Source organism: Geotrypetes seraphini, chromosome 1 (assembly GCF_902459505.1).
Source record: "Geotrypetes seraphini chromosome 1, aGeoSer1.1, whole genome shotgun sequence".
NCBI classification, from domain to species: domain Eukaryota; kingdom Metazoa; phylum Chordata; class Amphibia; order Gymnophiona; family Dermophiidae; genus Geotrypetes; species Geotrypetes seraphini.
The window spans coordinates 280,726,908-280,740,721 of NC_047084.1; the positions used below are offsets into that span (position 1 = coordinate 280,726,908).

At 39.1% G+C, this 13,814-nt stretch overlaps 1 protein-coding gene across 4 annotated transcripts in view; it reads right to left on the reverse strand.

The window, feature by feature from the left end:
• Positions 1-13,814, reverse strand: part of CTNNA2 (catenin alpha 2) — a 1,640,869-nt gene that overhangs the window by 1,195,891 nt on the left and 431,164 nt on the right. The window lies entirely within an intron of this gene.

A 13,814-nucleotide genomic window follows, 5' to 3' on the forward strand; every position in this document is an offset into this window, starting at 1 on the left:
TGCCTACAGGATTTGCCTCTTGAGAGGCACTTCCTGTAGGCAATCAGCTGGTACCAGCGCCTCTCCTTCTATCCGGCCCTCTTCTCTGCTGGCTCCCACCACTCGCGTCTCAGGGACCATTTGGAGGGCCTTCATGCATGCGCGGACATCGAGATGATGATGTCACGTATGCACTGACATCACGGCAACATCAACGCCCTTCCGGATGTCTTGACCCATGGCCACTACGTTTAGTGTGCCGTGGCTCAAGAAAGTTTGCGGGGCACTGCTCTGTGGATTGGACTTCAGCTGGGACTTCAGTTCGTCTGCCTTGAAAATACCTCCTGGTAACTTTGAGCCAGAGCTCGTTAGAGCTCCTAAACTCTTAATTAAAAAATACCATCATGTGACGGAAAGCCCACTGATCACAGCTTCCCAAACTTTGGGTCAGGACCTTAAATGGGGTTATAAAACCCACGTTTGGGTTCACGTTTGGGTGGGCTCTCCTTAGGTGCATTATTGCTCTGCACTTCTGGGTGGTACCATGATTTCATTTGGCGGGATCATGGGGATGCAGCCACAGAAAGATTGGTAAACTCTGCCATAGAAGCTGTTAGCAGATTAAGCTTGTCTATGGGAACACTTCTAATGGCATCCCCCACATGAACACAAATCAAACACAAATATTAAACACAAATATTGAACACAAATTAAATACCAAAGAACTTCGCTGGATGTTTGAATTGAATACCATGAGTCCCCATGGACTCAACCTTACAAGTGATTGGATGACATCTGCTATATGACTGTATTTCAGCTGTTTTAGTTTATTCATTCATTGTTTTACTCTTCTTTTTGTCAGTTAGTTCATTGGCTAGTTGTGGTCACATGATGGGGGTAGTTGCTTTATCAGTTCCACTCTGAACGCCGCGGCCATATTGTAGCCTCGGCGAGTATTACAAGGAGTTAGCATTCAACTAAAGATCTGTTCCGTTCTGGTAAGCACATTGAAAGCATGATTGTTTCTTTTTTTTAAAATTCTTTATTCATTTTTAAGATTACATTAAGTGTTACATATATTCAATCACATTAACAATAAATATATCACTTACAGACTATCATTTGCACATTACTTAAAATCTTATCCCTCCCCATTCCCCCCCTCCCTACCATATATTCCAGTATAATATAAATATGTATTAATAAAATATCCCCATCTCAGCATGATTGTTTCTTAGCTTGACTATTTATGTATACCAGGCTGTTGATTTATTTATTTTTTTCCAGCTCTCTCCGTCCCCGACCCTGATGAAATATTGAAACGCATCGGTGGGGAATGAGGCAGACCCGGTTCAAAGCTAAGTTACTATTATGTACTTAACAGCTTTACAATTATTATTACGTTTTATAAATAAGCACTGACACTTTACGTCTGAATCTCTAAACAAACTATATTGTAATTTTTGCTGTTTTTTTTTTTAAATCTCTAAACAAACTGTATATTGTAATTTCCTCTTTTTTTCTTAGCAAACAGTATATTTTGTAATTTTGATTTCTTAAAGTCTCTGTACTCTCTACTCCTTCTACATATTGTAAATCGCTGAATGTCCAGCTCTCTTGAATGTAAACCGCCTAGAAGTCGCAAGATTATGGCGGTATAGAAGGATAAAGTTATTATTATTATTATTTATAAATTATTATGACACAAAACACAAATAGTAACATATTTAATGAAAAAAATCACACTATATTAAGTTCCAGTGAGGACGGCTACCACACAATTCCAACGTGTGGCATTCTGAGGAATAAAGTGTGATCTGTGCATAAATTCAGTGGTGGATTTAAAACTGATTATGATATTTTGGAATTGAAATTTTTGTGCCTATACGTAGCTTTTGAGGGTTCCTCCACATGAAACCAGCCAGTTTCCCACTGTCGGCCTGCCCCAGAATCTCCAAAAACCCTAAAATGTCATCACAGGACCTACAGCAGGCTCTTGCTACTGTTGATGTGAAAGTGCATGCTTCTACAATCAGAAAGAGACTGCACAAATTTAACTTACATGGGAGGTGTGCATGGAGGAAAACTTTGGTCTTTAAGAGAAGCATCAAGGTCAGACTGAAGTTTGCCAGAGAGAACGTAAACAAACACCAGGGCTTTTGGAATAGTGTTCTATGGACAGATGAGTCTAAAATTCAATTATTTGGACACCAGAAAAGAGGACATGTTTGGCGTACACAAATACAGCATTCCAGAAAAGAACCTCATACCAGCTGTGAAGCATGGAAGTAGAAGTGTCATGGTTTGGGGATGCTTTGCTGCAGCAGGACCTATCCAGCTCACCATCATTGAATCCATTATGAATTCTACCGTGTATCAGAGGGAGCTTGAGGAACATGTGAGACCATCTGTAAGAAAATTAAAGCTGAAGTGGAACTGGACCCTGCAACACGACAATGACCCAAAACATGCCAATAAATCCACCAAGGACTGGCTGAAAACTAAGAAATGGAGAGTCCTGGAGTGGCCGAGTCAAAGCCCTGATCGTAATCCCATTGAGATTCTGTTGGTTGATTTGAAACGGGCTGTACATGCAAGAAACCCCACAGCTGAAAGAATTATGCATTGAGGAGTGGGCCAAACTTTTCTCAGACCGATGTCAGAGACTGTTAGATGGCTATAAAAAGTGTCTGATACACGGTAGAATTCATAATTAGACTCATCTGTCCATAGAACACTATTCCAAAAGCCCTGGTGTTTGTTTACGTTCTCTCTGGCAAACTTCAGTCTGACCTTGATGCTTCTCTTAGAGACCAAAGTTTTCCTCCATGCACACCTCCCATGTAAGTTAAATTTGTGCAGTCTCTTTCTGATTGTAGAAGCATGCACTTTCACATCAACAGTAGCAAGAGCCTGCTGTAGGTCCTGTCATGTCATTTTAGGGTTTTTGGAGATTCTGGGGCAGGCCGACAGTGGGAAACTGGCTTCATGTCGGCTGCCCAAAGATTTAAAATTTCAGCGGTGGGGAGGTGGTAGGTGGTGGTCGGGGATTTGGGACTCAAGAGTGTATTTTCAGGCACAGTCACAGTGAGCTGCACAAAACAGCCAGGCGGGCTGGATTTGGCCCAAGGGCCTTGTGTTTGACACATGTGATTTATACAACTGCCTCATAAATGTATGTGTCTTGAAATATTGACTTAGGGCCTCTTCTATCAAACTGTGCTAGCAGTTTTTAGCACAGAGAGCCACGCTGAATGGCCCGCGCTGCTCCTGACGCTCATAGAGTTTGATAGAAGAGGCCCTTAGTCTTTGTGTTAATAGTAAGCTTTCAGCTCTCTCACAGACAGCTTGCCTGAGCTTCCTGATCAGATAACCACATAATTTAAATGTTAAATACATTTGAAAAATGGAAGTATAGTTATGTTGAACTTTTGACACCACAAACATAATACTAGTTTAATCAAACCTGAACATGGCCAATGTATATTTTCTGATAACATTTGCCTTCACTTTTCGGTGCCTTACTTACCTCATTTATCCACCCCTTTGCATTCTATGCTAAAAAAAATTACAGTAAAATTTCTATTCAGTGTAACCAAGATATTAAAAGCTGTCAGTTCAATTTGGCTGTATCACACAAATGCATATGCAAGATTAGCCAAATCAAATTCTGTCCACATTTCTATGGTTTATAAAAGGAAATATGTTCTATTTTTTTTGGTCCTAATATTTTTATCCATGTATAGTACATATGCAAACAGGTGGCCTGTTAGCTAGTGGCAGTTAGGTGTTGTTGGTTTTTTTTTTAAAGTGCTGAATGCCACCAGCTAAAATAGAACCAGATAGTCAGTGCCAGCCATGTTCAGGCACCAGCACTGAATACCCAGGTCTGATAACCAGAAGTTTATTTATTGGGGATTTATTTGCTGCCTTTTTCATAATGAAATTCACCCAAAGTTAGGGTTACCATATGACTCCAGAAGAAGGAGGACGGATTGGGACATCCAGATTTTACTTCCATTGCTTTCAATGGAATAAATTCATATAAAACCATTCTGAGCTTCCTTTGGATAAAGGTATAGAAAATTGAATAAATAAATATCTCAATCTGTCCTCCTTCTTTTCTGGAGACATATGGTGACCCTACCTAAAGTGGTTTATAATACATTGAATAGTACTCAGGAACTCTGTAAGTATTTTCTCTATCTGTCACAATTTAACTGTGGTACCTAGGGCAATGGATATTGCTGAAGGTCTTCAGGTAAGATTTGCCTCTTTGTGAATGATACCAAAATCTCCAATAGAGTAGACACCCTGGATGGTGTGAATAACATGAAGAAATACATGCATTTGAGCTGCAAAAGCCTGAGGGAGTAATGCAATTTAGGGAATTGAAATACTTCTGTGCATGAAAGAAGAATGAGACTTGGGAGTGATTGTATCTGATAGTAATATACTAATGATGATCTTAAAGTGGCCAAACAGGTAGAAAAGTTAATAACAAAAGCCAGAAGAATATCTAGGTGCACAGGGAGAAGAATGACTAGCAGGAAAAAAGAGGTGATAGTGTCTCTCTATAAGTCCCTGGTGAAACCCATTTAGAGTACTCTGCCCAATTCTGGAGTCCATACCTTTAAAAATAAAAAGATATAAATAGAATGGAGTTTATCCAGAAGGTAGCTAGGAAAATGGTCAGTGGTCTTGTCATAAAGATCTCAACATATGTACTCTGGAGCATAGGCATCAGAAAGGATTCAGACAAGAAACTTTTAAGTACCGCCATGGCATAAATACATAGGAGACAAGTCTATTTTAACTAAAAGGAAGCTTTAGAATGAAGGGGCATAGGATTAAGGTAAAATGGGATAGACTCAGGAGTAATCTAAGGAAATATTTCTTTATAGAAAGGTTGGCAGATATATGAGATGACCTTCTAGTGAAGGTATTAGAGACGTCAGATATCTATACCCATTGCATCATTCTTTCTATCAGAATATCCTCAACCCCATGATGTCTTGTCTGTCAAAATTAGATTGTAAGCTCTTCTGAGCAGGGACCATCTATTGAATGTGAAATGTACAGTGCTGTATACACCTTTCAGCGCTATAGGAATGATAAATAGTAGAAGTAGTAGTGAAAGCACTTAGGATCTCTAAGGGAGAGAAACAGTAAATGGTATGGATGGGCAAACTGGATAGGCCATATAGTGTCTATCTGCTAAAATTTTCTCAGTTTCCCTAAAAGGATAATTGTTAAGAAACTACAGCATATAGAATATGTTTTAAATGTTCAAGCAGGTGTTTATACAAACACCCTGGCATATGTATGCATAAACACAAGCAGGAAAACATGTAGGGGTGCTGAAACTTCCTAAATTCTAAGTGTTGTTTTGCCACTGTAGCTGAAAAGAGTGTTATGCTATTTCATTAAGTGCCAATTTGCAGAAACAAAATTCTGTTTTGACATTGTTTCAGATCATTGATTGAACCATATCCATGTCATTCTCTTCTTGGTTGGGCTGAGAACTTTTCAGCACTCCCTTGTAAAGCTCCTATTTTCATTCGATATATAAAAAGGTGTTCCCAGAAGGAAAAAAAAAAAAAAAAAAGAATGGGGACCAGTACTGGGCAGTCTTGCACAGTCTGTGTCCCATATATGGTGATTTGGTTTAGGATGGGCTAGGGAGGGTTTCAGTGGAAGCTTCAGTGATCTGGAACATGAGGACAGTGCTGAGCCGACTTTCAAGTCTGTATCCCGCAAACGACAGGGTGGTTGGATAGGCTGGAGTGAGCTTTGACAGTAATTTCGGTAGTGGGAACTTAAAGACAGAACCGGGCAGACTTCTACAGTCTTTGGCCCAGAAATATAGATATAGATAGATAGATAAAAGACAATTTAATCATGAATGTATAACATGTGTGACTATTGGGCAGACTGGATGGACGATTCAGATCTTTATCTACTGCCAGTTACTACAGTATCTTACTATGTCTATCTTATAAAACACAAGCATAAACCCGGATTCATACAGGCATATACATGAACTATGCTGTTCTTGCCTCCTTGTTCTTTACTGTGGACTGTTTCTGCTTCAGAGCTTTTATGTCAGAATTACTTCTTCCACTGATAATCACTAGACTCCTGTATGCTGTAGTAGGACTCCAAAGTATTAAGATGCAGTTTACCATGGCAACACTATTCATACTAAACTAAGGCCCTCTTTTACAAAGGAGCACTAAGCGTTTTAGCGTGGAGTTAGCATGTGCTAAATCAACACGTGTGCTAACCACTAACGCGTCCATAAGATAACATGCACGCGTTAGCATTTAGCGTGTGATTAGCGCATGCTAAAAAGCTTAGCACCCCTTTGTAAGAGGGGGGTAAGACAAGCAGTGGGAAAAAAAAACAAACAAAAAAACTAGAAATGAATCAATTCTTAAAGGAAAATATGATTCATCTTAATAGCTGGCTGCAAAGTTCTTGAAGCTTTGTAAACATTACAGTGTTGCTGTTCCAGAAAAGCACTGGGGTCACATCTGTGACAGAATTGTGGAGAATAACAAGAGCTAAATTGATAGGTAAGAAGCAATGCTTTCTGGAGGTCTGGAGAGGCAGACAGGTGAGACTGAGTTGCATGGCCTTTAATAGCCTAGTCCGCAAAATTTAGAAACAGATGCACAGAAAGAAAAGTCAATTATTATCATAGTGCAGGTCCAGTAGAACACCTTTCACCTTTGACCCCGCCCACAAGCTCTCTAGTCACTGAGGCTTTGGAATGACCTTACTACCCCGCTGCGGAACTTGGGCTCCCTCCAATTATTCCGAAAGCAACTGAAAACCTGGCTTTTCACTAAAATGTAATTCTATCCTCTCTTACTCTTCTCTTCTATATATAAGTTCATGTAAACCTTTTTTTTTCCCCTTCTCTTCCTATATTTTAAGTTCTTGTAAACCGTGCCGAGCTCCACAACATCCGTGGAGATGATGCGGTATATAAACTTAAGGTTTAGTTTAGTTTAGGCTGTGTTGGAAAAAATGTTGGTTGGTCCAGGACCCCTGTGGCCCATCCCATTTCACTGCCTATGTGTTAATCACTTGCCTAGTCACAATAAATATTACACATCTGTGAAGATGTTGATGCAGTTTTTGATAAGGTCAGTGAATCACAGCATAACACAAATAGAATTTAGAGAGTCAAAGAGCATCCGCTATAATAAAACCTTTAGTGTGCATGTGCACTTCAATGTTCGTGGCTCCATGTCTCCATGGTGCTGTGCCCCTCATGCCCAGTAGAAGGAGCCTGTGGCGATTTGTGATGCGTGCGGCGCTTTCTCCAGCAGCGGTGGCGGTTTGCTATGCATGCGGCAGTTTCCTCAGCTGAAAAGCCAGAGCTGCTTCCGAAAACAAAGCAGAGTTCTCAGAGAAGCCTGCTTGGGGAAGGGAGCTAGGGGTGCTGCTGGACAGGGAGAAGGTAAAAGTAATGGAGAAGGGCTACTGCTGGTCAGAAGGAGCAGGAAAGGGGTGCTACTGAACAGGGGGGATGTAAAATGAAGGGAGAAAGGCTACTGCTGGACAGGAGGAGCAGGGTAGGGGTGCTACTGGACAGGGGAGAGGTAAAAGGAAGGGAGAAGGGCTAATGCTGGATAGGGGGCCCAGGAAAGGGGTGCTGCTGGACAGGGAGAAGAGAAAGTCTACACATCTATTCTAGCACCCGTTAATGTAACAAGCTAAAAAACTAGTATTGTATAATTGCATAACAGGATAGACATTGTGGTTCAGTCCTTTTTGCATATTTGGATATGATAATTCTATGATAGTAGCACAGTATGCAAAATATATCTGTAAGTTAATTTCCTCCTTCAGCTCTTGGGAGGTATAGTCTCAACATTCATTGATTCATAGATTACCTCATTGGCATAAAGGAGTTTTTTTATTTCTTCATCCAGTTTTTCAAGATCTTTCCAGTGCCAATCTACAATTCTAAAATTGTTTGAGTATGGGAACTGCAAGCTGACTGATAGCTTGCATCTCATTCCATGCTGTTAAAGGTCTTTTCAATATCAGTTTCATTCTACTGTAATATTCTTTGCTGATCACTTCTTTCAGTAATTTGCGCTAGACAGTTACTCTGCTCGATTCCTAAAAACATAGATATACATCTTCTTGCCCAAGATCCTTTATGTCATAGTCAGAGAAATGTATTCAATTCTACCCCGTTTGTTGTTTTTTTTTTTTTTTTTTTCAAGGACTGATAGCCCATTTTTCAAAGCCGAATCTCATCTGGATGTCACCTGAGAAGCGCATCCGTTCTCACAATAGTTCTGCTAAGATGCCATCATAGGAGCTGTAAAGTTTCAGCCATCTGTAGATGTGATGTTATTGTGGGTCATTAGTAGCTAAATGGGTAAGGTTAAATCCATGGCCAAATGAGTTAATGAGAGTATCAAACAAAATAGTAGTAACAACAGGGAATTTCCCTAAAATATTTCTTGCTACTCATAAATCTTGGCACTGGGAATGACAAGTTGCCCATCTTCATACTTCATAAGGAGTTTAATTTGATATATTTTCATGGTCAGTGTTTATTTTGTACATTTCAAAGCCCTTTTTTATCCTCGAGTGTGGGATATTAACAAAATCCTTCTTATAGCTACCCCAGACTATACTGACATTTCAACTTTTCTTAGAATATAAGAACATATGTGCTCCAATACTGGGACAAACTGAAGGTCCATCAAGCCCAGTAACCTGTTTCCAACAGTGGCCAACCCAGGTCTCAAGTATCTGGCAAGATCCCAAAGAGCAAAACAGATTTTATGCTAGGAATAAGCAGTAGATTTCCCTAAGTACATCTTAATAATGACTTATAGACTTTTAGCCAAGCGTAGAGTTCAATGTACGGCGTCAGTGTCTATGAGACAAACTTTATATTTTTTTGATGTATAAAATTTCTTGGACCCCAGTGAAACTGCAGAAAATAGATAAAACACTTTCTAATAGATGTTGGCATTGTCATGTAGAAGTGGGAACTCTAGATCATCTTTTATTTCACTGTCCCTTAATATTGGCCTTTTGGAAGTCTATCTGGAAAAAGATCATTTTTATTCTTGAAGTCCGCATACTGCTATCCTATGGAGTAATTTTGTTTGGAACTTCATTTATGACAAAGAGTCCACTTAAAAAAATATAAAGATAATCTTCTCCTTATTATGACTGGAGTTGCCTTATAATTGATTATGAGGAATTGGAAAAATTGGGACAGATTAAATTTACCTTTCTGGTGGGAGACTCTTTGTTTATATTACCGGTATGAGAAAATATTAGCAGAATAAAAAGGTGATTCCAGGAAAGTTAAGGAGACTTGGGGGTCCATTGGAAATTTACGTAAAAATCTTTAAAATAATTTATGTAAATGTCCCTGTCAGTTTGGAAATTTAATACATATCCAGAAATAGGAAGAGAGGGAGGGGATGGGAAGGGGGTTTCTTTATTCTTGTTTCCTGTCATTTTCACAGCCATGGGTTGGTTGTGGTGCCGGTTTGTGTGTGTGTTGTGTGTGTGGTGGGGGGGGGGTTGTTGGGGAGGGCCATCAGTGCGGGGGGCTTTTTTATTTTTTTAATGGGGGCAGATTGTGCATGTGTAATACACGCATAATATCTGTGCCATTAAAAAAAAAAAAAGAATCCCTAACAGCAGTGACAGGAGGCTGCTTCCATTGTTACTGCTGTTAGGGCTCTGCACTTGTGTCAGTCGCTCACTGAGCTATTGATCTGTCGGGTTTACATGCAAATGATTTGCACCTCCGTGCAAATCATTTGCTTGCAAACTTGGTAGCACATCTATCGCTGTTCCATAATTGGCATGAAAATCGGCAAAATGCAATCCAGTTGGTATTACCAACTGATTTTAGTGCATCTAACCCATAGACTCTTAATTTTTCACAGTTTCTTCTTTTTTTCATAAAAGTCTCTCACTGTCATCCCTCTTTGCACAAAGGATCAGAAAAACCATTATGACCACAGCAGGCCTAATTATGGGGAGATGTGGGATGTGTAAATAGTCAAGGGTGTTGGAATGAAACCTTGGAGCAATAAAGCTATAAACTTAGCCTCTGTAGAGTGTGATAAACAGCAGGTTTTTTTCTTTTCCTTCTGTTCTTTGAAATATGTCTCTTTGAATATTTCTCTAACAATCCTATATTTTGGAACTGCTAAAATAAACAATAATTATCTAAGAGCTAAAACAGCAACTTTGCTATGGGACCCCTTCTCTTTTCTGTCTTCTTGTACTCTATTTCTGAGTTCCCTTGCATTTCTTTTTTTTTTCTATCAATGATAAGATCAGGTCAGGGAGAGTATAGGGTGAGTCACATGACCTAAAGGGACATGCATAGTCATCAGCCCCTTCCTATTAAAAGGCCAATCTAAAGTTTTGTTAGTAACAAAGACATGATACAGTCCAGAATTTGGCTAGACACATGTTATATTAATCAGGTTTTCTATTCCAGTTTAACCTACTCTGTTCAAGGTTGGATTACTTTACAAGAAGTTGAGTCAGTTACCCAGGAAGTTACAATGGACAGTTTGACACGAGCATTCAATATGGCTTGCTGGTACAGGTAGATCAGTACAATATTAATACAATTAGGTTGTAGTTATAAATACATAGTTACAGGTACAAGAAGGTTATCATTGGTTCTTTGTTTTGCTTCAGGAGTTGCATTAGACAGTTTAGAAATGGGCTTTTACAATTGTCATTCAGTTACTTCAGGGTTGGTTCACTGTCTTGGTAGAGAAATGCTTTTAAAGGTTTACTGAACCTGAAATAATGGTCACAAGATTATAGTGTAAGTAGTAGTTGGTTCCAGCATTTTGCTAATTGATATTGGATGGATAGGGTAATTGGCCAGGTAGACTTTATATTGTTGCATGCTGGGAATTTTAAGCAAAAAATATTTCCGGTGGAATATCTGTTAGAGGCAACCTGGAGTAAGGTGACCAACTGTGTTAGGTAGGCGGGGGCATTCCCTCTTTGGGTGTTAAAGGCAATGATGCCTAGTTTAAACTTGATCCTTATGGCTTTGGGCAACCAATCTAGTTTCATATTTATTTATTTATTTCTAAATTTCAAAATCACTTGAACCAAAGCGGTTTCCATATAAAACATTCAAAATATTTCATTAGACATACATTACATCAATTCTGTCAATTACATTCATAATAGAATAAATTCCACTATAAATTCTTTCACACACAATATTTAAATACAACACTTTAAAATACAGGTATCAAATGTCAGTCATTGAGGGCCGCAATCCAGTCGGGTTTTCAAGATTTCCCCAATGAATATGCTTGAGATCTAGTTGCATGCACTGCTTTCATTGTATGCTAATAGATCTCATGCACATTCATTGGGGAAATCCTGAAAACCCGACTGGATTGTGTCCCTCGAGGACTGACATTTGATACCTCTGCTCTAAATCTTACATATTGAACAATGTTTTCCTTCATGGAAATCAATCTCAAGCCCTCTTCAAATCTAAATGTCCTAGTAGGCTGGTATACCTTCCAAAGGGTTTGAAAATTTAAAGGTACAGCTCCATATAAGGTCTGCTATACCACAGACAGCGCTTTATAACAATTTTTTTGTGATATTGGGAGCCAGTGTAATTGTCTTAATACTAGAGTAATGTGCACTCTCCTAGATATTCCTTCAGTCAACCTCACTGTTAAATTCATTAGTTGTTGTAATACTTTACATTTAACTTTACATAATCCCAAGTAAAGTATATTACAGTAATCCAATCCAAACGTGTTAATATCTATGCCTTTGCCACTGACAGAAAGAATATGGCAGAAGCATTGGTTTCAACCGATAAAGTGTTTGCAGCTATGAATACCCTCTCTGTACAACCCTGAGGATCTGTTTTCCCATTGAAAGTGCATAATCTAAACAGACACATATAATTACCATCTCTCTTTTAACTTTTAATGCATACTTTGAACCAGAAATTCAGTTGGAAACTTCTCCACACCATCCTCACTCACTATCATTATTTCTGATTTCCCAACATTCAATTGCAATCCATGTTCATCTATCCATTCATTCACATTATTCAGATCCTTCTCAACTTCCAACATAGTTTTCTCGACAGGGGAAAAACCCCCCATAATATTGTCTGCATAAAATTGATAATGCACCCCTATCTCACGAAATCTTTTTCCCAATGTTGCTAGATAAATATTGAATAACAAGGCTAATAGGGTGGATCCTTGGAGCATATCTTTTTTTAGTCCTTCTACCTGACACAGATTGTCCACTCTTTACAAAAAATGATCTACCTAGCAGATATGATAAAAACCAGGACAATACTTCACCATTAATCCCTAAGTTGCACAATTTCAACAATAATAACTCTAAATTAACAGTATCAAATGTCCCTGAAATGTCAAAAGATACCATACAGTAGGATACATGCTTGTCAAGTTCTTCTCTCTGGATTTAAACTACTGATGTTAATAATAGTTCTACACTATGGGGCTCATAATCGAAAGAGAAAAACATCCAAAAACCGGCCTAAGTCGGCACATGGATGAACATTTCTTAAAAACGTCCAAGCACCGAAAATAAAAACGGGTTTTGGACGTATTTCTAAACCAGTGATTCCCAACCCTGTCCTGGAGGAACACCAGGCCAATCGGGTTTTCAGGCTAGCCCTAACGACAAGTGTGACATAAGATACAATCATTTTTATACTTTAACATCACTTTAACATCACTTAATATACCATCAAAGTTTAACTCACATCAAATATCCCTCCCCCCCTTGTACCCAACAATTGTACTTAAGCATAATAAATCATAAAGTATTCCCTCCCCCCTCTCCACCCTGGACGTGTATGAATTTATTCTGTGCAGTATTTTGTTAATGGCTCCCAAACATCCCTAAATTTCTTAAAGTGCCCCTGCTGTATGGCTACTGCCCAACCGTGGTATTTCTTTATCAGACATTGGGCAGAACCACTCGACTTGCTCTTCTCTATTAGGATTTCATTTTTAATTTGTGAGACATTGCAGTAGGTCTGAGGCTATCCCAATCCTATGATGGTATCCAAGCCAAATGATCACTGTCAGGACTGAAAGGTGTAGTACCTTACTCTGGGGAGCCTTTAACCTATAAGGAATGGAAGCCTTCTTAAACAAATTGTGTATCAACTTAGACATAATTTTTGGCAAGTCAGCAATTGAAAGGCAGGTATACCTTTCAGTGTTTTGGGAAACCAGAAGGCATACGATAACTATAGCCATCCCAGAACAGCACATTACAGGTTTACAGGTTGATTCAATTTGACATACCTCTCAGTCACAATCAAGTAAAAATGGTGGTGTACAAAACCAAAAAATAAAAAGAGAGAAAAGAATGCCAAAGCATTGATAGCATAGCACCCCACACACACAAAACTCCCTGCCAGAAGACATTGTAGTACAGTTAAGGCAAGTTCTGCAAAGGTTCTGGACAGGCTGTACAGGGTGGCACTTGAAGTTACAGGGCCCTCTTATTTTGAAAAAAAGAACTTGTGCCCAAGGCTGTCAGGCATCCAACCCAGCTAAGAATTCTTTAAAAAGGGATGGTTAACAAGACTAAGAATGTCATAATGCCCCTGAATTGCTCCACGGTGCGCTAGAAAAGGTTCAAAGAAGAGCGATCAAGATGGTAAAGGGGATGGAGCTCCTCTCGTATAAGGAAAGACTAAAACAGTTAAGGCTCTTCAGCTTGGAAAAGAGATGGCTGAGGGGAGATATGATTGAAGTCTACAAAATCCTGAGTGGAGTAGA